Here is a 23,600-nt window from a genome sequence, read left to right as displayed (position 1 = left end):
GTATTAATAGGCCAATAAATTAATTAATAGTTTTGTATAAAGAGTTTAATTGAAAAGCATCCACCATTTGGAAATGAAGAATTTAAGCAATACCACTAAAATGGGTGGTAGAGGCACCATCAGATTGTTCAGAGTCTTAAATGTAGTGGTTCGTGATATGCTATAGATAGTTTATGACAGACACGTAGAAATTAATTTGAAAAGCAACTTTTCCAGACTGTATTCCTGTTTTAGAGGTGCCAAATTATAAATGTCAAACACAGAGCATTGCTCTTCTTACTTACATGACAGCTCGGACACATGGAGGGTTAGCTTTCTGGACCAAGTATCCTGAGATTGGTTCGGTTATCTCCTGGCCGTTGACTGTCTTACAGCAGGATGCCAGCTTCTCAGCTAAAGATGGATGGAAACAGATAAGAGTTCATTCAAAAAACAAAATAAGAATTTTAAATGGTTCACAGGAGATAAAAACAACTTGTAAGATCTTGCACCTTGTTTATCTGAATCATAATCTTACCTGCCGATCCAGACTGAACCACAGCCATCAGGACAATGGCGACCAGCGCACTCTTCAACAGGCTTCCACAGTTTTCCATTTTTAAAAAGGACGATAAATATGAGATTCAATGGATAAATACTGAATAAAGTAATCTCTGATTGTATTTATTCTCCCTTCCTCTCCAGAGTGCTCGGTGAACTGACAGCCGTCTGGAGACTTCAGACACTTAAGGCCTGAAAAAGCAGAAGTGATCCCTCCGGTAAGTCATCTTCCTATTTTTGTCTTTTTGCTTCCTTTCTCTTCATCTCAATGAATGACCCGCTGATTTACGGGGATTTCCATGAAGTGACCCATAACTTACCAACAGAAATCACTTTCATCATAGTGTTTCGTTTGGAAAATTAAGTCATGTTTTTTCCTGAGTATCTGATCGCAGAGGTGTTAGGAATCCCTCATAGGCCTAATTTCATCCTCATACCACCACTTTTATCAGTACATTTATTAAAGCTTCAATAAAGAAAAAAGGTTGGAATCAATCAGCAAACTTGATGTAAACTGATCATTGTTTATTTTAAAAGTGCCTCATTTCAAGACAATGAAAAATTTAAGCTACTAACAATGGCTAAATTTTTTTTCTCTGCAAAAGTAAATGACAAATAGTTTCGTTTTTTTCAAGTTGAAACTATTCTCATTTTGAAGAAGTCACTTTTATGCCATTTATGTGATAAAGTCATTTGTCACAATTGACCACAGCATCCTGTTAGACAGACTGAGGCACTGCGTGGGTGTATCTGGTACAGCTTTAGAATGGTTTTCATCCTACCAGTTGAATAGGAGGTTCTGGGTCGCTGTGAACAACTATGTCTAAACTATGTTTCCTCTGTTAAGTATGGTGTGCCTCGGGTCGGTTTTGGACCAATTTTATTTTCTCCATACATGCTTCCTCGTGGGCACATTATTTATAACATTTTTATGCTGATGATACACAGATGTACCTGCCCGTTAGATCCACATACCCTGGAATGCTAAGTTCACACAACGATGGCCTCTGTGATGTCAAAAACTGGATGTCACAAGGTTTCCTTCAGCTGAACTCAAACAAAACAGAGTTTTGTCATTGGATCCCAGCACATCTGCCGGTTCCCTGTTGCAACACGTTAAGCCTGTTGCAAGGAATCTTGTCGTCTGGTTTGATAATAATTTAACTTTTGAGCAGTACACCGCAATGCTTGTGCAATCGTGTTTTTATCATCTGAGAAATATATCAAAAATACAGTCTATCTTTTAAAGACACAGAGACCATTTTACATGCCTTCCTCTCATCACGCCTGGATTACCACAACAGCCTTTTTACTTGCCTGAAACAAAAATCTATTGATCGACTCCAGACTGTACAGAACTCAGCTGCCAGGCTTTTAACTAGAACCAAGAAATGAGATCACATAACTCTGTTTTAGCCTCTTTACCCTGGTTTCCAGTATGTTTTTGTCAGTAATAGATTTTAAGATTTTACTTTTAAGGCTCCTTATGGCCTCTGGTTTGTGGCTGTGCCAACTGCACACAACCCCTTTGTCGATGGTTGTTGGTCCTTTGGACCCCCGACCCAACAATTCCTCTTCTCTCTTTCCAAAACACGCCGACAATCAGATAACCAACTCATTGTTAATGACGAACGATAAAACAAGTAGAAAACAACACACATTGTACAATTGTGAAATGCAGCCACTGGAAAAGTTTTAACAAAAAAACGAGAACATCCTTCCTGTGTGCTTGCTGCAGATTTGTCCACTGCTAGCACTACAGTGTTGGAAACTCGGAGGAGAGCGCAACTCGTGCTAGAATGTACACATTAATTGTTGTCAGTGTACACTCAGCTGCAAAGAAATGGTGCGCAGGTTGGCACTGTTATGATACACCACTAAGGGTGTTACTCTCTACCTGTTTCCATACACATTTTTAATGTTCAAGTGTGGAAATGCCAGGTAATTTAAAAAAAAAAAAAAAAAAAAAAAGTACAGACCATTGATGATCCAAAAATAGACATTTAACAGATTGTCCTCTTATCTTAACAGTTTGCACATGGTTCTTTGACAGATGCCTTGGTAGGTAGGAGTTGGTGGTAGGGAGAGGAAAAAACTAAAGAACGGAAATCAGTACAGCTCTAGAGAAGACTACATGTCCAGACCAATGTAGTTTGCTGTTTTATATGATAAGTGTAATTAAAAGTGGGATTAAAGCTAGAATAGCGAAACGGAACAAGAAATATACACATGTATTTGTATGACTGTTTGCACCTTTAAAAAATTGCAGCTGTAAAACTATGAAGCAGAGCAGCGAATGCAAACACCCAGTCAGTCCTCTGCTTGCACACCTCTTTAAACAAGACCGACACTCACGTATGTATGAAACATGTGCAACCAAAACTGTGACATTGAGAAAGCACTGATGGGAGGCTGAACGAGGAAACATGCAGCTCATTCAACCAAAATGAAAAGATTAAATGAAGGAGACAGGAAATGACCTAGAATTGCATCAGAGTAACAGCAGAAAACTTCAACTCTCACTCATACTTTCAGTTTATTGTGTTCTCGTAAGATCTAAATGTAAAAGTAAAAGTATCTTTGGGCACACTGTTTTACTAGAAAATAAAAACTTATAGTAAGAGTCTAAAAGCCTCACTAGCAGCTAGAAGTCATGCTGCTGTTTAGCCCAATTTGAGCCAAGTGATTTGAACCAAGCGACTGCCTGACTGACTGACCAATATCCTTTTAAGGTGCTTTAATGTTTCTGTTGTATTTGGTGCATTAGAAGAGGAACTAGATAGTCGGTATGTGCAGCCACTATGGCGCCAAAACCTTCTTGGTCACCCTGCTGACCAGACTCTTTTTTTTGGTCAGTCAGTGATTCATTTGCAGCCAACTGCACCTCTTGTCTTCTTTCCTTCATAAATGGCCATCATCATAATCTCTGTAGAAGGTGTTAGGACTACATGTGATTTTGGTGACGGATGTTTCTGAGAAATAAGTGTCGGGGGTGTTGCACTTACTGAAGCTGATAGCACTGTGGTAAACTAATGTATTCGCAAGCTTGCACACATCATGCTACCACAAGAAAGATAAATAGCCTTGTGAAAGCAGCTTTTATGTTTCCAGAGACTCAGAGTAAACATAAGTTAAATACATGTAAAGAAATGATTGTGTGTAGTTTGGAGGTAACAAGAGAAAAAAGGAAAAACTAAAACCAAAGCAAAACCAAGAAGGAAACATGTAATTCAGGCCTGTAGTTGGTTTGAGGATCCTCATTTTAAAATCCGATGTCCACTGTTTTAATAATGTGACTCAGACAGTATAAAGGTTGTGATTGTCTCAAGTACTTAACCTCTGAAAATGTATACATTTAAATGCTACAGCTGTTAATGCTTTTTACATTTTCAGTACAGAACATACAGTAAGTTGCCATTTTCCCAACATGTATGCACAGTATTTTGGATTTAACAGTTTAATTTGCAGCTAGGCAGACAGAGAAACAGGTTGGAAAAATTAGTTGAGAAAAGTGACTTGAGAATTTCCCAGTAACTAACACGCAAGTTGGTGTTGATGGTAAGAAGATTAAAATATACCAAACTTACTTCCTACTTTCCTTTTGCCCTATGTCTTATTCTCAGTTGCAACACATGGGGTATTTTTCACAGGGCTTCACATGCAGAATAGATTATTTCTTACAGACAGTTTTCCACTAAAAAAAAGCTTCTTTGCTCAATCCATGTCTAAGACAGATTTATCTCAGGTCTTAATATTGTGTAAGCAAAGAGCTGATAACAGAGGAGGAGTTGCATTTTTCAAATAGTGTCCTATTTAAATGGTATGTGCTTATGTCAGTATTAGGTACGACTTTGGCCTATTTGACATGAGCAGCATGGAAGGAATGTGAAGCCTTTGACAGACACAATTTCAAAAACTCAGTCATGTGGACACAAAGGAATGCAGAGGTGAATTAATATGAGTTAGAAGAGAAGTCAGATTATAGGCTGAAATTAGCAAAGGATAATATTTACTAATTATTTTTCATTGTCTTAAGATTTGCATTTCACTGCAGTGTCTCAATGAAGAAGATATCAATTCAATTCAGTTTTATTTATATAGCGCCAATTCATAACAGAAGTTATCTCATTGCACTTGTCCTATAGAGCCGTTCTAGGCTGTACTCTTTATAATTTATAACATATTATTTACAGAGACCCAACAATTCCCATATATATACACCAGCTTTTTTGCCTAGATGCCCTTTCTGAGTGAAACATGAGTTTGGAAAGAAGCATCACAAGGCTAGAAGTGTGCAACAGTCCAAAAGACCTTTTATCCTGCTGATTATTAGAGACACCATTTTAAACCTAAACTTGATCAATTTTACATTTGTATTTCATCTATGTTATAACATTCCACATTATCAGTGAAGTCATTCCCAAATGTGTCAGATTATCTCACACTGTGGAACACTGCATAATCATCTGCACTGTTATTAGTTTGCAGCAGCATTGACTTGGCATGAAAACATCATTTATTGACTATTAGTTTGCGTGGAGTGGACAAAAGAGGAAGCAGCGTGTTGCATATACTGTATATACACAGGCAGACATTACTTCCTGTCTTGTTACATATATGCTGCTTTTCTTCACATCTGCTTTTTGTGATGATCTACTTCTGTTGGCCTCTCTGACATCCAGCTTGCTCCGGGAGGGTTTGCTGCTGAGGGTGAAGTGATTAAGATAAAGTCAGCACCTCCAAGTCTGAGGCCTTGATACTGTGTAAAACAGTGGATTGGGTTGGGAGCAAGTTTCTGCTCCAAGTGACGGAGTTCTTGTATCTTAGGGTCAACAAGTGCATTGGTGCAGCTTCCACAATGATGCAGGCTTTGTACCGGACTGGTGTGGCGAAGAGAGAGCAGTCGATCTACATACCATCCCTCACTCGTGGTCATGAACTCTGAATAGTGACTGAAAGAAATATATAATGGATATAAGTGGTTAATATGAGTTTCATCTACTGAGAAGTATTTTTTGGTTCTTTTATCCATTGAGTGGTTTATAGGTTTAGAGTCTCAAAGTTTATGTATCTAAAGTATATCTGCATCTCTCTTTCTCATCTGTTGATTGAATCTGGTGTCAAAGGTGGAAAGAAATGGTTTTATTTTTATATAAAATAAGCCCTCTTTTCAAACTGAAAATGAGGCTGCTTTAATTAGACCAGTACGTACCAGGAGGGACAATATTTCCATGTAACCGCTCAATTACTTTCAGGCCTCCTTCCAATATCTGCTTTAAGTTGTAAAAGAAATGCAGAGAAAGGGAAGTAATAATGCCGAATAAGGTGACTGGGTCATGTGGCAGACTAATCATACCTCCGTTTCACAGAGGTTAATGTTGATATCAGCATTCAGTGTCTTACTCATCATTTCAGTACAAAATGCAGTCTCATGCTCAGCATACCTCTGTTTCACAGGATGTGATGATGTGGGAGGTTTCTAGCAACATGTTAGGAAATCACTATGACAACCAGCTGTGAAGAAATACTGTCTGCGGCGGATTAAACTTATAGCTACTGGATGTGGTCAGTAAACAAGTTTCCCACAGAGCAAATAACACTACACATCAGCATGTTTCACATTTTTACAGTGCTGTTGGTTAATCACGTCTTTTTCACAGAATGTAAAACAATATCTATATATTTCTATAGAGATTTGCCTCTAGAGATTTGTACTGTTTATGCTTTTTTTTTTATACAATACAGTGAAGGACAAGATGCTGGTTGCAAAACACAGTTTGACAAAACAATCTCAACTCAAGACTCTCTTACTAGCTTTTTTCAGAGCTCCATATCACATGGTCTTTATCAGCGGATGGAGTTAGCTTAGTGGTAATGGAAATGGATGTGTTGACATACAAGCTCGCATGTGACAACTGAGCAAACTTCAGCAACTGATGAGGACCTTGTGATATTACTGAAAGCTATGGAAAAAGCTAATAAGTGGACCTTGAGTTGGGATTGTTTTGTCAAACTATCGTAGAAAAGGTTTCAGTCGTAGTCATCTGGACACTGTTTTCAGAATCAAGACGTTTCGGCTCCCATCCGGAAGTCATTCTCAATTGTGAAAAAATTGGACGGGAACTGGAAATTTAAACTACTCTGAGTTACATAAGCCCTGCCCTCAGGAAGGAATCTGCCTGAGTATCTGTTAAGTGCTGAAGTAGATGCAGCCAGAGAACAATAGGCCTGATTACTGATTACTGGGCCATCTTGAAACTATTAGGTCAGTTTCAGGTGAAACTAGCTATTAACAGATACTCAGGCAGATTCCTTCCTGAGGGCAGGGCTTATGTAACTCAGAGTAGTTTAAATTTCCAGTTCCCGTCCAATTTTTTCACAATTGAGAATGACTTCCGGATGGGAGCCGAAACGTCTTGATTCTGAAAACAGTGTCCAGATGACTACGACTGAAACCTTTTCTACGATAGAACACTCCTGGACGAATGAGGGACTACACCGTCTTTTGTCAAACTACTTCACAGTGTCAGGAATGAACTTTCATGCTTAACTTTTAGATAGAAATACTGTTAGTTAATTATTAAGGAATTGTACAGAAACATGGAGAATTTTATTCCTAACCACATTACAAATATGCTGTGTCTCAATTCACGTTCTTCCGTACTTACACTTTCTATTTTGTGTGCATAAGTGCGTTCACACTGACAATTATGGCAAACTAAACTAAATTTCTCACCCTCAATGGTCGCCATCTTGACTACATAAAGGAAGGTAGGCGGTTGCTCTGTAATGATTTGCAGTTTGCCATTAAAAAGAAGAAGCGGTGTGTGATGTGATCGTCATTTCCAGTAAGTGCACAACGGCCATGTTTGATTTGAGACAACACTACCCTGTCGAAATTCACGCACTACCTAAGTACATAGTGAATACAGCATTTATATGGAAGAGTACTAATAGAAGTATCCGAATTGAGACACAGCAATACACTTTAGAGAAAAAGCCTACTTCAACTTGATTACACAACCTCTAAAATGACACTTTTCCCACGTTAGAGACAGTTCGTAATATGCGCCATAGGAATCAAAGCTACAGCAGTCATTCTGTCAATTTTCCCTTTTTATCTCATTTTGGACCTGAATTCATGTTTTCTCAGGCAAATAAACTCTTATTAAATCAAATAATTTCTAAGATCTCATTATAAATAATATGGTGGGTTTGAGCTGAAGTAGCTGTAATGTTCACACCTGCTGCTGTTGTCTCTTTCTCACTGTAATGACAAGACAAAAAGTGACTTGATATGAATCAAAATGAAAACACTTCAACCACAACAGCTGCCTCCTCAGTAATGATGCGGTCGCTGTAAGCAACTTCCGAGAATGAGAAAAAAATCTTATTTTGTTTGTTTTGTGGCATTCATAGTTTGGATAGTTTTCAGTCTTGGGGGCAAAGCCTTGTGATTGGCTGGTTGAGTTCCAAATAGGTTGGACATGCCCATCTAGGCCCAACCACAGCTATGTGTATGAGTATAGATAACATAAGCATTTAATTTAAACCTGCAATAACTGATTTCTCTGGCTCCTTGGGGGCAGTAGAAACAAATTGTGAACACAACATTGCCATATCACCTTTTAAGATGCAAGGTTAGCAAACAGTTGCTTATGCACACATCCAGCAGTTACAGAGCAACATTATCATTCATGAGGAGTCGCGTTTGTGTCATCTGATGAATGTCAGTCAAATATTCACTCTCTTTTAGCTGTTTTTGGTCTCTACCAACTCCTGAGGGAAATATCTGGCTCTTCAGCTGCTAAATGCTCCACTATGTTCACCAGCTGGTCTCTAACTGTGTCTGTCTGCTGTTTGCTGCTGAGCAGGCAGTGTACAGTGGGTCCTTAGAGCTTTTTCTCAGAAAACAGAAGTAAATTCTAAACCTGACAGGAAACCAGTGAAAGGTAACAAGAATTGATGTGATGTGGTCACTTCTCTTAGAACGTGTTAAAAGCCCCGCAGTAGCGTTTTGTGTAAGTTGTCGTCTTTGGCTGTTTTGCCTGCTGATGCCAGAATAAAGTGCGTTGTGATAGTGAAGTCTGGAGGAGAGAAACGCTTTTTCTAGATCTGCAGAGGAAAGGAACGGCCTGATCTTGGTTAAATGTCTCAGTTGGATGCAGCAGGACTGCAGCACTTTAGTCTTCTTTAGTCACTTTAATTATTTAATGGAAGAGTAATCTCCAAGACACACATTAGAAAAAGTAACATTATCTGTTTATTGTCTCTAACTTCATCTGCACTGACTTCAGCATTCAGTCTGTACCACAGACTGTATACAGACCTATATAGCTGCAGAGGAGGTATCTCCTCTATATAACCAGAATACTAGTTTCTGGATCAGAAGATAAAGGCACAACAATCATGCTGGAATCAGGAAAAACAAATGCTTCCCTTTCTTCTATCTGATTGACACAGATACAGAAGAGGTTAACAGAGGCAACAGAGCACAAAAGAGTCTCTGACTCCATCTGCTGTCCAGTCTTGGTGGAGGATATGAGGTTTTATATACAGTATGATATGATATGATGTGTAGCCTAATCTTAGACCAAATGCTGCTCTTGGGCTTTCAGTGTCTTCTGTTGCATTATTTCCATCTATAGTACAGCACCACGTCTTGCTCATGCTGTGAATGCATGAATGTAAATCCACAGTGGTAGTGACTGTCACACCAAGGCCGGCAGACCTGTTAAATATTTTTAGTCTGGGCCTTTATTCAGTGTCTGTCATGTGGAAGGGGCTAAAAAACACGAGAAAAACATGTCTTACACATAAAAAATATTTTATAAAATATTTATTCTAGAGAGATGAAAGTCTTTGAAGGTTAGCAGCACACTAACATGTACACCACTAGTCTGTGGAAACAACATAGTCAGTGTTTATCACAACTTTGGTGCCATCAAGTGGGGAAAAGAAAATCTGCAGCCAAATTGGCCAAAAAAAAAAAGGTTTAAAAGGAAATGTTACTACAAGCCAACTGGTTGTCCCTGGGATAGCCAAGGCTGGATTACAGGGGCACCAAAAGTCCCAGGTTCACTGCAAATCAAATGGTTTTAGTAATTTGATGAATTACAAATTTGTTAGGAAATTTGCACCACTAAAGTACAATAAGGCAGTTTCTGCTGTATTTCCGTGTGGCCCTGTCTTGCAGAGGGGCCTAGTGTCAAAATCGAAAGACCTTTATTAATTGAATATTATATTCTGCTCCCATGTAGCATATTCCTAATTAAAGGTGTGTTTAATCAAACTAACACAAACAAACTGACACACAGACAACCTGTTAGTACTAGGTCAGCATAGTGTTAGGGCAAATAATAAAGCTGCTATGCATAGTCTGTCGTGTGCACTGGATTAAATGGGAACTTGGGGCTGACAGGATATATACTTTTTTCTTTCTTCCTTGGAAACAGATATTAATTGAACAGACTAATGCCACATATCATAACATTTACTGCCTAAGACAATCTGCAACACTTAGATATAGTAAGAGCCTAAGGAAAGCCACCTGATCACGCTTCATGAACTGTTTTAACTTGGATTGACTGATCCCAGTCATGATCCAGTTTGAGATCTGTGTGTTCCTCATACTGATCACCTGAACAGAGAAAGTGGTCTGTCAAAAACAGGGTTGTTTTGTATGGAAATTTGAACATCTACAATACTATGACAACTGGAAAAACATATACATTTTTAATTTATTGAGAAAATGCAAGTGGTGCAGATCTGGATGGATTATTTAAAAAAATATATATTTATTGCATTATATATTATCTTAAAGAGGTTAATAGGTTCAGCGTATTATAGGAGCAGCTACAAACAATCTACATGGCACAATAACTTAAATTCCAAAAAAATCATAGAATACATACAAAAGTATTTGAAGGGATTTGTTGGGTCTCTGTAAATAATATTATTAAGAGTACGGTCTAGACCTGCTCTATAGGAAAAGTGCAATGAGATAACTTCTGTTATGAATTGGCGCTATATAAATAAAATTCAGTTGAAAAGTACAAAATGGTGAACAGTATTTTATGAATGTCAATGTGTATATATAGGTTTACTGTTGAAGTCTTGCCTTCTTAATCCATGTGTTTCTCAGATTCTAAATGGGACTCTAATATAATACATAATATAAAATACCAACATATTTTTTATTTTAGTTCTTACGCTCCGAACACTTTTTTTTTTCTTAGTCTGTCTTTACTTAGGTTCAGTAAAATGCAGATAATAGATTAGAATTCTGGACTGATACCACGTTCATACAAACAAACGTTAATGTGAAGCCACTACGTTTTTGAATGTCATGATTTGGGTTCGGCCAAAAACACCTCTTCCTCTTTCTTGTTGCTTCATCTGTCCCGTCACCATGACAAGCTGTTCCTATGGGCGTTAATGTGCCACTGACACTCAGTGTTATCAACCTGTATTCGCGTTTTGGCATTAAAAGGGTTAGCAATAATGGTTTAACCAGTGGTTTTATCAGATACTCAGTTAAGACTGACAATTTGAAGACACATTGTGTTTTTATGAAATATCGATAGCAACTGACAGGCGTCCCACCCTGATCATAAACATAGATAAACAGACTGGAATGACATGTATATTTTCATTTATTTATTAATTTTTTTCTAATGAACCTGAAAGAGCCTCGTCATTCTTTGTATACAAATGGTGTAACTTGAAAACATAGGATATGAGAAACATGAATAGCGTCTGCTTGTTTCACTTGGACACCTTTAACGAGGAGACTCAGAAAAACAATGTGGCGTTTTATTGCAGGGTTTCACATTTAAGGTGTGTTGATTGATTAATAGCATCGACTCATACATTAAGTAACATGCAAGAAAACATTCCCCCGGAAAAGTTGCCGGTAGATGCCGGTAGCCTTTGAACGGCACTCAGTAGCTAGCTAATGCTAACTAGTAGAGATGAAAAGGCAGCAGAACATCCTTCCATTCATATCCTTCGAAACGAGCCGCAACTTAACCATGCGTAGATTTTGTAATCCACCAGCCACAGTGGCAGGTGGACAAAAATGTTAATTTCCAATCAATCAATCTACTGATCTACTATTTTCTTGATCAATCGATTAATCCTTTGGTCTAGGATGCTCCCAGGAAGTTACCAGAGCCCATGGCAACATCTTAAAATGTCTTGTTTTGTCTGACCAACAGTCCAGAACCAAAACATATTTAGTTTACGCTCATAGAAGACTAAGAAATAGAAAATATTCACAATTGAGAAGCTTGAACCAGTACATTTTTGCTTAAAAAATTACTTTGACGAATAATTTATTATCACGGTAGTTGCAGATTACTTTCCTGACGATCGACCAGTCGATTAATCAGTTTATCGTTTCAGCTCTAACTTTGAAGCTTTAAGACAGCTTCAAACTGGCTTCTTTGTTTTAAAGATGTTTGGCAACCCGAAAGAACAGATAAATGATCGGTCACTGCTTGCCAGTATGTGCATTCAACTAATTACCAGAATTACAGAAGTGCTTAATTTACTAATTACAGAAGTGCTTAATTTGTCCAATATGCTGAAAATGTTATTTCACCAAAGCAGTTTATAAACCTTAAAATAAGATATGATATTGGATACATACTGTATATCTGTGTATATATAAAAGTTGGATCGGTGTGAATGCACCGATCCAACTTTTGCTCTCATGATACTGATTTGGATACCTCAGTGCATGAAATGGCATTTATGTAATGGCATGTAATTGGAAATTTAACCACAATATATATACGTATATACAGTATGTATCCAATATCATATCTTATTTTAAGGTTTATAAACTGCTTTGGTGAAATAACATTTTCAGCATCTTGGACAAATTAAGCACTTCTGTTCATGGGTGTGTGCGTATTTATATATGTAACATATATCAGTTGGGGGAGCTCACCAGGTTATGTGCTGTGCTTGTTTAGAAGAAAACACTGACAGATGTAGAATCACGTTTTCGAAATTCAGTTTCAACAAAATAAGCAACCCCACCATTGATAATGTGAAGCAACTACCTTTTTGAATATCACGGGTTCGGCCAAAAACACCTCTTCCTCTTTCCTGTTGCTTTGTCTGTCCCATCACCATGACAAGCTGTTCTGTGGATTCTCTAAAAAGGCGTTAACCTGCCGATGGCACTTATCGTTATCAACCTGTATTCGTACTTTGGCATAAAAAAGGCTCATATTGTGTAGCAATAATGGTTCAACCAGTGGTTTTATCCGTTTGAGGACACATCGGGGTTTGTTTTTTTATCGATACCAATAAACTTGGAATCATTTTTATGTAAGATAACATGAAGCCAGAGATCTGTGGCACTAAAAACAGAGTTGAGGCGGCCTGTTGTGACTGAATGAATGTAACAAATGGAAAAAATGTTGAATTTTACAATAACATCAACAAAGAAACTGTAATTAAGTGGTGCATCCCTGATTACCATATGATGAAAAGGGTAGAAATTGGAAACAGTATGCATATTTCCCAGCAATCACTGCATACTGACAAGTAAACCATATGCTCATCAGAAAATGCAATGGAATTCATGTAATTGGAAAAAAACATGATAGACATCAGTTTGCTTATTTTAAGGTTTATAAACTGCTTTGGTGAAATAACATTTCCAGCACATGTTTAGAATAAAACACTGACAGATGTAGAATCACATTTTCTAAACCTAAATCTGACACTTGTGTGGAGATAATTACAGCAATGGAGGATAAACAATATGATCTGTATGATCAAGGGTATTTAAACCTGCAATAACGGATTTTTTTGGTCACAAACAGTAGCTTATTTACACATCCAGCAGTAACGGAGCAACATTACCATTCTTGTTTTAGGTGTGTTTCTGGTCACCTGATGAATGTAAGTCCAATATTCACTCTTTTAGCTCTTAGAGGCTTAAGACGTACATGCTAATATACAGTAGCTACTTACTTGGTGGCGTTTTAGTCAACATGTTGTTATTAATGTGTCATATTTCAGATACTGTGGATCGTCAGCATGGAGCACACGTTACTGAGCATTTGTTTTTATCTCTTTGCACAAACTGAACAAATTAAGCGACCCCCCCTACCCTGACAGTCCATTGTAAAATGTATTATTGTAAACAATCTGAAACTATTGGCCTTTGTTTTATTCAAGTTGCGTTACAAGATCATTCAGGGTCAGGACGGGAATATCCAAAGCTTTAGTAATCCATATACTGAAACCAATAATAAAACACATGTACTGTATGTACTTATACCGATGCATTCAGAGCGTATGTGGTCAGTGTGGTCCAGACAGCTAAGAATAACTCTCACTGACTCATCACATAATTCATATTCAGTTTTTCCATTTTTACTGCACATACTCGGCACAGAAATCCCCATTCATGCAGTGCCAGTACTTTACTCTACTACTGCACTAAAAGAAGACCTAAAACATGTAGGAAATCAAGATTCAGTCACATTTAAAAGTCATTTAAAATGATTTATTTTTGTTTGCAGGTTAATTTCCAAAAAAGAAAAACTTTTCAAAATAATGCCAAAATATTCGTTTTAAAGCTTTATAACATCATTTAGAAAAATAACTAAAACTGTTAATAGATGTCTCAGTAAAAGCAATAAGTAGTAAATCAGCAGAAATTGTTCTCAGGGGCTGCTTTGCTGCATCGTTTTTGCTATTCCACATCGTCTCTAGCTGATGTACATACTGAAGTACATTTCCACTGTGATGCGTTCACTTACTGTAAATGAACTACATAGTCAATGAATACAATTCTTTGAAATGAATGAGACCATTTGAATCCGTAAAATGACTTGAACTTTCCACCTCTAAGTGTCACTAGTGTAGCAACATGGCTGATATGCCTCACCAGCTTCTCACCAACCAACATGGCAAGGTCATGGTTTTTTTTTTTTTTTACAGTTGTGGTATTGTGGTTCTATATTGCACTCTAAGTAGCCAAAGTAATCTTGATTATAGTAATATTTCCATGCAGTATCTGGCTATAGTAACAACTGTAAATGATCCCATATATGTGAGCTAATCTTTCCACATATTGTCAACTAAAATCCCCATTCATGCAGTGAATCCCCACTGTGCTGCCAGACAATATCAGACATCTTACATGTAGAAAAACATGTCAATCACTTTTTAATCAGTTTAATATGATTTATTTTTGTTCTCAAGCCCAACTCCAAAAAAACAACAACTCTGCCATTGCTGTAATTCATAGCTTTACAAAACAATGTCACAAAAATTGGTTTTAAAGCTGTATAAATTCACAAAGTTTTTTAAAAGATTATTGCTGGGATGTTTTTGCTACGTCAGCACAGAAATCCCCATTCGTGCAGTTAATTCCCACTGTACTGCCATCAAAAGTAAATCATCACATGCAGACAATCAAAAAGTCAATCACATTTTAGACCCCATGTGTGATATGGTGATTATTTATTTTTGGTATTAATTGACAACTTTACAAAATAAAGCCACAAAAATCCTTTGAAGCTGTATAAACTTACAGAAATAACTAAAATTGTAAAAGCGATAAGTAGTAAATCAGCAGAAAGTGTTCACAGTAGCTGCCATGCCTTGACGTTTTTGCTATTCCACATCATTATCCAGGACTTCAAATCTGCGTTTTGAAATCACTGAAGGGCAGTGTAATTCTCCCTGTGGTGGAGAGAGAATAAGGGAAAAGTATAAAGAAAGAGAGAAGTGTGCAGTTAGACAGAAAAGTCCATAAAATTCAAAAAATATTTGTTAATTTGGTTTAATGTTAGTTTGACTGGTTTAATTATGGCCTTATCAAGTACCTTTTACAAGTCTGTAATTCTGCTTTCACCTAAGTAGATTTTTGGAGAGATTATTTCCTATTTTCCTCCCTAATTTGTCCTTTTACAACAGTACATTGACGTATTATGGATTCACACTGCCTCGTCGCAAGTGAAACAAACCAATTAAGAGATTGCTTGTGAATTTTGTTCAAAGTTTTATAAATCAGAGAAGAAATGAGACTGTAACTTAGGCAGTGACCAGCAGAAGTGATAATGAAGAGCCGTTTGGGAGCTATAAGATCCGGCTCCCTTCAAAGAGCCGTAATTCCCATCACTAATGTGAGTTAACCCAGACTGTGTGACTGCTGGTCCAGACTGAAATATCTCAACAACTTTTGGATGGATTGCCATGAAATTTCCCCTCGGGATGAACTGTAATAACTGTGGTAATCTGCTGACTTTTCCTCTAGCGCCATCATCAGGTCAGCATTTAATTAGTCCAAAACTTTGGTTTATGACTAAACACCGGCAAAAGTAATGACATTCCCATCAGCCATGTTAAGTGCTAATTAACAAATGTTAGCATGCTAACATACTATATGGTCATCATTATACCTGCTAACCATCAGCATGTTAGCATTGTTATTGTGAGCATGGTAGCATACTGATGTTCGCATTATCTTACGTACAGCCTCACACTAGTATGGCTGTAGACTTGTTTAATGGCTGATTCTCACCTTCTGTAGCTTAATTTTTAGCCACTTGGAGTTTTTTTTGATACACTGCCATTGACCCGACAAAGGTTTAACCCTGGAAACAGGAATAAAACAATTAGACATTTTCATTACATGAACATTTGGCTGATGCTCTTTTCCAGAGCACCTCTATTTAAACATTAGTCCCACGGTGGCTGTTCTGAATTAGAGTACAGCTCAGTTTTCCTTTGTTGTTGTTATCAAGATCTCAAGAGTTGGGAATCAGACATTTATCATTTCAGAGATGCCCCTGGTTGCACCAGATTAGAACCAAGTGAAGCTCAAGGATCTAGCAGTATAGTTTATTTGGTCGTTTTTAGTTTTGGTTTTTTTCCAATTTCAGGATGGAGGTCACAGTGGAGGAAGTAGAAGGTTGTCATTGAGTGGTGTTCTGGTGTCATGAGGTATTTCTCTAACAATTTTTCGCAGATTAAATGATCCTGGAGAGAGATGAGCATATAAACATTTTATTCAGATTTCGTATTTATGTTAACATGTTTAAAGTATGCTTACAGGTAGGCAGCTGTATTGCAACCGCTTCCTGGTTCCTGTTGAAAGCACTGTTCAATTGGCTTTTTCATCATGAAGATACCTCCATAACAGCAGGGAAAATGTATAAATGTATGCCCTGTGACAGACCAACACACATACATAGAGAGATTGAGAGATACTGTCATTATTCAGGAATAACATTATTTGATTTTTACTCCCCAAAATAGGAAGCCTGACACACAGTTACACACTGAGAGGTATCCAGACCAGTGCATAGGTTTAATTTCAGAAGTGGGGAGACATAATGAAGTTATAGGTTCTTCACCCAAAATATTCAAATCCAATTGGTTATCATGCTATCCATCAAAATACAATTGCTATGTAAATCTCTGTATTATTAATTCTCTAACTCTAGTAGAAAGCATGTGTAGTTGACAAAGACCTGATATAATAAATAATGTTAAATAATGTTGTTAATGACTGTAGTATACCTTTACTACAGTCTTTACTATAAAGAGTACTGTTCTTTACTGCCTTATCTTAAATTGATGTTCACTTCCAGCGTTTTTAGGAGATTAGTTGTAAATAAAAGCATAGATTCAATGGATTCAGAATGGTAAAAGTTCTTTTTCAGCCCTAAGTAGTGTCTTCCTCTTCCAGTACTACGCCAAAGTCCTGCTTTTGTTTTGTTGTAGTAATGCAAACTCTGTGAGCGGGTTCACAATCTTTCTTGTTTTCACTTCTTAATTTTTATTATTAATAATAATAAATGAAATCATGCCAAGACATACAGGAGTAATAATTATAAATATGATAGATAATAATAATGTTACCATAAAAGATACAAAAACTAAATAATAAAAAATAAAGCAACAAAACTAAAAGAGGGATAGGTTCAAAGTCTTCCTTGATACATTGCTCACTTGCCCATATATACATTTAAAGAAAGTTGCAATGCAGTGTTAAGAAACATAAAAATCCTCTTTGTCTTTTGCCAGATAGTGTTTCCTTGCTGAGCTGCAGTGGAGGGAATTTAGCACTTAAAGACATCAAATTTGGAAGATACCCTCTTGATTTGTTTAACTCAAACTGCTGAAGCCTCATTTTAACTTCAGCTGAACAGTTTTACTCAGAACAAGGACTCTGGTTTTCATCTCTTATATTGAAGTGGGAGTAGGATGAGATTTTGTCATGGCCACTATTGAGAAGAGGAGTTAATACAAAGACAAGTAGCTCTTTCAGTATATATGGCATGAGTGTTGTATCCTTAAAGTTAAGACTAAAGAAACAAGGAGAGGGCTCCTTCCAGAAGACCTTACACTGCTGAAAAGCTTTAAAATGTAGCTCCTTGCCAGACCTAGTTTTCCTGGATGTTTAAAGAGCATATTTAGACAATATCTTAAATGAATAAACCAAGACCTGCATGCAGAAACATTAAGCTTGTCTCAAAATTAGGATGTTTTCTACTTGATAACTGCATTTTGTTTTAGCCAAGAACTTAGGTTTAGATGTTATATCAGCTAGATAAAATAGACTATTGCTATAAATGCTATTAAATGATATGTAGTCTACTTTGTGTGTTGGACAATTTATTGGGTTGAAAAAAACTTACTCATACTTGTTGCATTGAGGCCTGAGCCACAATCACAATATAGAACAGTACTCTACTGGCTATTATTACTTTCTTACTCTATATTCAAAACAATGCACACACCATACAAGAAGAGCTATACCTTGTGATGCAGAGAAGAGCATCACGACTGCCAGGGTGAGCAGAAAAATCCAGCGGCTGGCAGAGAGAGTCGTTCGCATCTTCAAACGCTGCACGGCAACAAAACTGACTGTGGATCTCAGCTGTAAACGGCTTCGTTATTCAGTTACTAACTGCTCAACTCGCCAAGACAAACGATGAGTGAACTAGAGAGGTGGGATCTTATATACTGCAGCTTCATGCAAAAACAGGAACCATCGTTGTCATGCGCAATGTATCTGGAGAGACTCACACACCCAGAAGATAGCAGAGTTTGTGGATCACGTCCATATATGCTCAGGTTCATTGTGTATCTCGGATACATATTTCCGACAATAGTGTTCTTCCAACTTCATGTCACCAGTTTGTGTTTGTCCCTTTCCTGTTTCAATGACAATGCCCCCCTGCACAAAGCCAGCTCCGTAAAGAAATGGTTTGCTGGCCTGCTCAGAGCCCTGACCTCAACCCCATCCAACACCTTTGGGATGAACTGGAACACGAACTGGGAGCCAGACCTGATCACCCAACGTCAGTCTTGTGTCTGAATGGGAGCAAATCCCTGCAGCCAGGTTCCAACATCTGTTACAGCAGCAGAATAATGCCCGTCGTGTCTGAATGACGTGTTCATCTGTCACATATGGGTGTAATGTTCCAGTGTCCATACTTTTGGCCATACAGTGTACTGTTTGTTAAATTATGAGTGGCCAAATTAGTTAGGATTCTGAGTAACATGTTCATATAACATAGAACATACAACTGTTCATACAACTGTAAGTTATCTCTCATATGTAAGTTAATCTTTCCCTACATGTCAACTTTGTTTTTGATATTTATAACCCAAGGGTTGTGTTTTTATGATCTTATTTTTGTTATTTCTACTGTTTTGTTTTTTATTCTGTATTGTAGTGTCAATTCTATATCTGTTTGAATGAATGCATTTGCTTTAAGTGTATTTTTTCTTATTTTTACCTGCTTGTTACTTTACTACAATCCTGACAGTCTGGTTTGAAAGAAATGTGACACTTACTTAGTCAGCACAGAAATCCCCATTTATGCAGTGAATCCCCACAGCCAAAGCCAGGCATCATACATGTAGAAAAACAAGAGTCAATCACATTTTAAATCAGTTTAATAAGATTTATTTTTGGTTCCAGGTTCAAAAAGAACAACTCTGTTATTGACAACTTTATAAAATAATGCCACACAATTCAGTGTTTATTACTGTATAAAATTAAATACAAAAAGAACTTTTTAAATAGATATTTATGTAAAATTAATAAATAGTAAATCAGCAGAAAATGTTCTGAGTAGCTGCTTTGCTGGGACATTTTTGTCGTGCGGCGTCAACTTCCAGGGCTCAATTTAACGACAGATCAGCAGGACAGCGCAGTTCTCCCTGCAGTGCAGAGAAGGAGAGGGAACAGGAAATGTACAATTAGTCCACAACAATTCAAGAAATGCTTGTTAATCTGTAGTACTGAGAAATTGACTCTTTGATCTGTTTGTTTATAGCTTCTTCTAGGACCTGACCAACCGGTGGGAGCCGCTATGATGCGAGTCTCCACCAGCTTCACTCCTGCAAACATGAAGGTCAGCACTTTGCACCAGCTATATTTTTGATGATCGGTGGTTTCTAAATGGTTTCTATTTAAAACGCTTCTTCAATGAAAATCAGAAGTTATTGAGTTGAACGTCTTTTACCGCTCAAGGTGACTTGTCTTTAAAAGAAAAGATTGTCTCACATTAGCGAGCAGGTTGTGCAGATTTATACTGAAAGGGTTACAGTCATCATGCTTAATGAGCGGTCTCCAAAAGAGCCACTTTTAACTGACTACTTTTCAACAGATGTAGGCCTAATCATGCTTGTACCTGAGTTATTATCAGGTGTTGTTACAACAGTTCAGTGGTGGAAGAAGTACTGCGAGCCTTTACTTCAGTAAAAGTAATACCACAGTGTGAAAAGCCCTGCATTCAAAATTTTACTGAAATAGTATAGAAGTATTATCAGCAAAATTAACAAAAAAAATCTAAAGTAAAAGTAGGTCAAGCTGGAGCTAATTTAACTACTTTATATACTGTTGGATATTTTAATCTATAAAACACAAATTTTATTTGTTAAATCATATGATTTGTATGTAAAATCTGAATCTGCAAAGTAATTAGTAACTAAAGCTGTCACATAAATGCAGCAAAGTAAAAAGTACAAGATTTTTCTCTGAAATGTACTGGATTAGAAGTAGAAAGTTGGAGAAAATGGAAATGCTCAAGTAAAGTACAAGTACCTCAGAATTGTACTTTATTTTTTATTATTTGAGTAAATGTACTTAGTTACAAGTAACCAAAGTAATTTGGGTTTAATAGTCGGTATTTGTACTTTCTTTGGTCCAGACCTTCGTGAGAAAGTTTAACTTTGTTGTGTTTTTGGATTTTGTTTGTTAAAATTCTCATTACGTAGATGCAAATAAAACTAATAGTAGTTTTTAAGTGAAAATCACAAAGTCACGAGCAGCTTAATACAATTTTAGCCTTGTGTGACTGATTGGGTAAATGGCTGATTCTCACCGTCTTTATCTTGCCATTGAGCCACTTTGCAGTTGGATTGATGCACATCCAGTCTCCCCTCTCGTTTAAAATCCTGGAAACAGAGACACAAAACAATTAGACATTTTCAATAACTGAATGTTTGGTCATTTGGCCATTTTTCATTTATTTTAACTTGTAGAGAGAGCAGAGAGAGAAACAGCTGTTTTTAAGCCGATTACAGGAAATTACATTGGACAGAAATGAGAAAGGAGACATTCAGATGTAATATATGTGTGAGCATGTTTAAAGCATGCCGTGCTTACAGGAAGGCGTGGTAGTTGCAGCCCTCTCGTGGTTTCTGTTCATAACACAGTTTGATTCTCTCTATCTTCCTGGAGCTGGTGTGACAGCAGGGTAAACCAATTGGATCATAGGAATCCACTGCAACACCAGACACACACACACAAAGAGAGAAAATATTGTCGTTATTCAGCATTATATCACTAGTTCTTTAGTCATCAATATAGTAAGAGTGACCTGTTGCACACTGGGAAGTACACATGAAATATGATTACTCCAAGACACACTGTAGCCATGGTTACAGTTCCCTGAATCGTTTTTTAAACTGAGGATGTTTTTCAATTGACTTATGTTTTAGTACAGGATTTTCTTTAAACGAAAACCATCTGACTGTGTTTTGAAGGTCAGAGGCCATAATTATGGTTTAGCTATCATACCAACTAGACTACACTAAAATTGCATTAAATAATAGGTAGTCTGTCAGTCAGAAAATAGTGAAAATTTAAAGTCCTTGTTTTGTCTGACCAACAGTCCAGAACCTAAAGATATTCGGTTTATTATATACGACAAAGAAAAGCATCAAATTCTCGCATTCAAGAACCCGGAACCAGCGAATACTTGTTATTTTTGCCTGAAAAATCGCTGAGATTATTAATCCATAATAAGAATAGTTGCCCATTAATTTTCTGTCGATTGACTAACCGATTAATTAACTAATCATGTAAGCAATTTTCATTGTTACAGATGGTTTCCCCCCATTTCTGTGTGGGATTCAAATTCCAAAAGACAAAAGCTGGTGCCTGCACACATTTCACATAATGCAGAGGACAACATTCGAACATGAGTTCATCTTTACCTTCTGATCTACGTATCTCCGTCCAAAATCAAAACAAAACTCAATTAAGTTTTCTACCTTGTGCTGCAGGGAAGAACATCGCGACAGTCAGAGTGAGCAGACAAATCCAGCGGCTGGCAGAGAGAGTCGTCCACATCTTCAAACGCTGCACGGCACCAGCAATGACTGTGGATCTCGGCTGTAAACAGGTTTGTTATTCACTGTTTAACTCACCAAAGTCTAGTGATGAGTGAACCAGAGAGGTGGGATCTTATATACTGCAGCTTCTTGCAAAAAGAGGAAGCATCGTTGCCATGAGCAATGTTGCTAGGATGGAAATAATCATGCTGCAGTGATGATATGACGGGACAAAGACACACACCCAGAAGGTAGTAGAGTTTGTCCATCATGTCCATATATGTTCAAGTTCGTTGTGGTATTGTAGCCGGATTCATCTTCTTCAGTCGTGATGCTGCCCTTTGTGTGGTTTACTGTTACCTGACATTCACATTTCATCGATGCTCGAATCTAAACTGAACTGCAATGACTTAAAAAACATAAATATATACACTACATGGCCTCCATTGCACCTTGTCCACATACTTTTGGTCTGAGGTTTTTCATGTTTTGGGTCCTTTAGTTCCAATGAGTACAACTGCATTGACTTCAAAAACAGAATAATATATTTAGACAACAAAATTACAAGCAACTTGTGGTAAGAAATATTTGAGTGACAGCCACAGCTCTGTGACGAATATTCACAGAGGAAGTTTAAGTCATTCAAACATTTCTTGTAGGTAGAAACGATAATGCGCAGGTAATGAATGAATGAAAGAGCTTCTACACTGGGGCTCAACCCAACACATGTAAGGCAGTTTGACACTTGACACTCAAACTCACATTTTCCTGTGTCCTTACAATGTCAGAGAGGGAAGTCAAGCATTTCTTTCTCTTACAAATTAGTCACGAATGAGTCAAGTCATGAATATTTCAGGTGTCAGTAACAGAAAAAGATTCAAGAGAGCTGGAAAATTATTTAAATTGATTTTTTTTTTTTTAAATATTGGATGATGACTTCCTTTTTCTCAACTACAGAACATCATACACAGTGGGAGCTTCCCAGTTCAACCTGTTGGCTGCTGCTGCTGGCAACTGAGATAACTAAAATGGCCGGAGGTTAATTTCCTCTATTAAATCCTCGAAAGTGGTTATCGATATGTAAGTCTTTTAGGAGAGGTATATACAGTGGTGTCAAAAGTGTTTGCCCCTTTCCTGATTTCTTTTTTTTTTTGCATGTTTGTCACACACAAACAAATTTAAATATTAGTCAAAGATAACACAAGTAAACACAAAATGCAGTTTTTAAATGAAGGTTGTTATTATTAAGGGAAAACAAAATCCAAACCTACATGGCCCTGTGTGAAAAAGTGATTGCCCCCTAAACCTAATAACTGGTTGGGCCACCCTTAGCAGCAACAACTGCAAACAAGCGTTTGCGATAACTTGCAATGAGTCTTTTACAGCGCTGTGGAGGAATTTTGGCCCACTCATCTTTGCAGAATTGTTGTAATTCAGCCACGTTGGAG

General features: G+C 37.3%; 1 long non-coding RNA gene across 1 annotated transcript in view; it reads left to right on the top strand.

The window, feature by feature from the left end:
- The window catches only part of LOC122866217, a 35,481-nt gene extending 12,221 nt beyond the window's left edge, over window positions 1-23,260 (top strand). The window contains exons 4-7 of the long non-coding RNA XR_006375646.1: window positions 685-758; window positions 19,869-19,946; window positions 22,105-22,223; window positions 23,110-23,260. This is a non-coding gene — a long non-coding RNA (uncharacterized LOC122866217). The remainder of the gene's footprint in view (window positions 1-684; window positions 759-19,868; window positions 19,947-22,104; window positions 22,224-23,109) is intronic.
- Window positions 23,261-23,600: the final 340 nt, after the last annotated feature.

The sequence above is a fragment of the Siniperca chuatsi genome, linkage group LG19, assembly GCF_020085105.1.
Source record: "Siniperca chuatsi isolate FFG_IHB_CAS linkage group LG19, ASM2008510v1, whole genome shotgun sequence".
In the NCBI taxonomy this organism is placed as follows: Eukaryota; Metazoa; Chordata; class Actinopteri; order Centrarchiformes; family Sinipercidae; genus Siniperca; species Siniperca chuatsi.
Note: the sequence above shows the minus strand (reverse complement) of the source record. Positions and strands in the feature narration are given on the sequence as shown.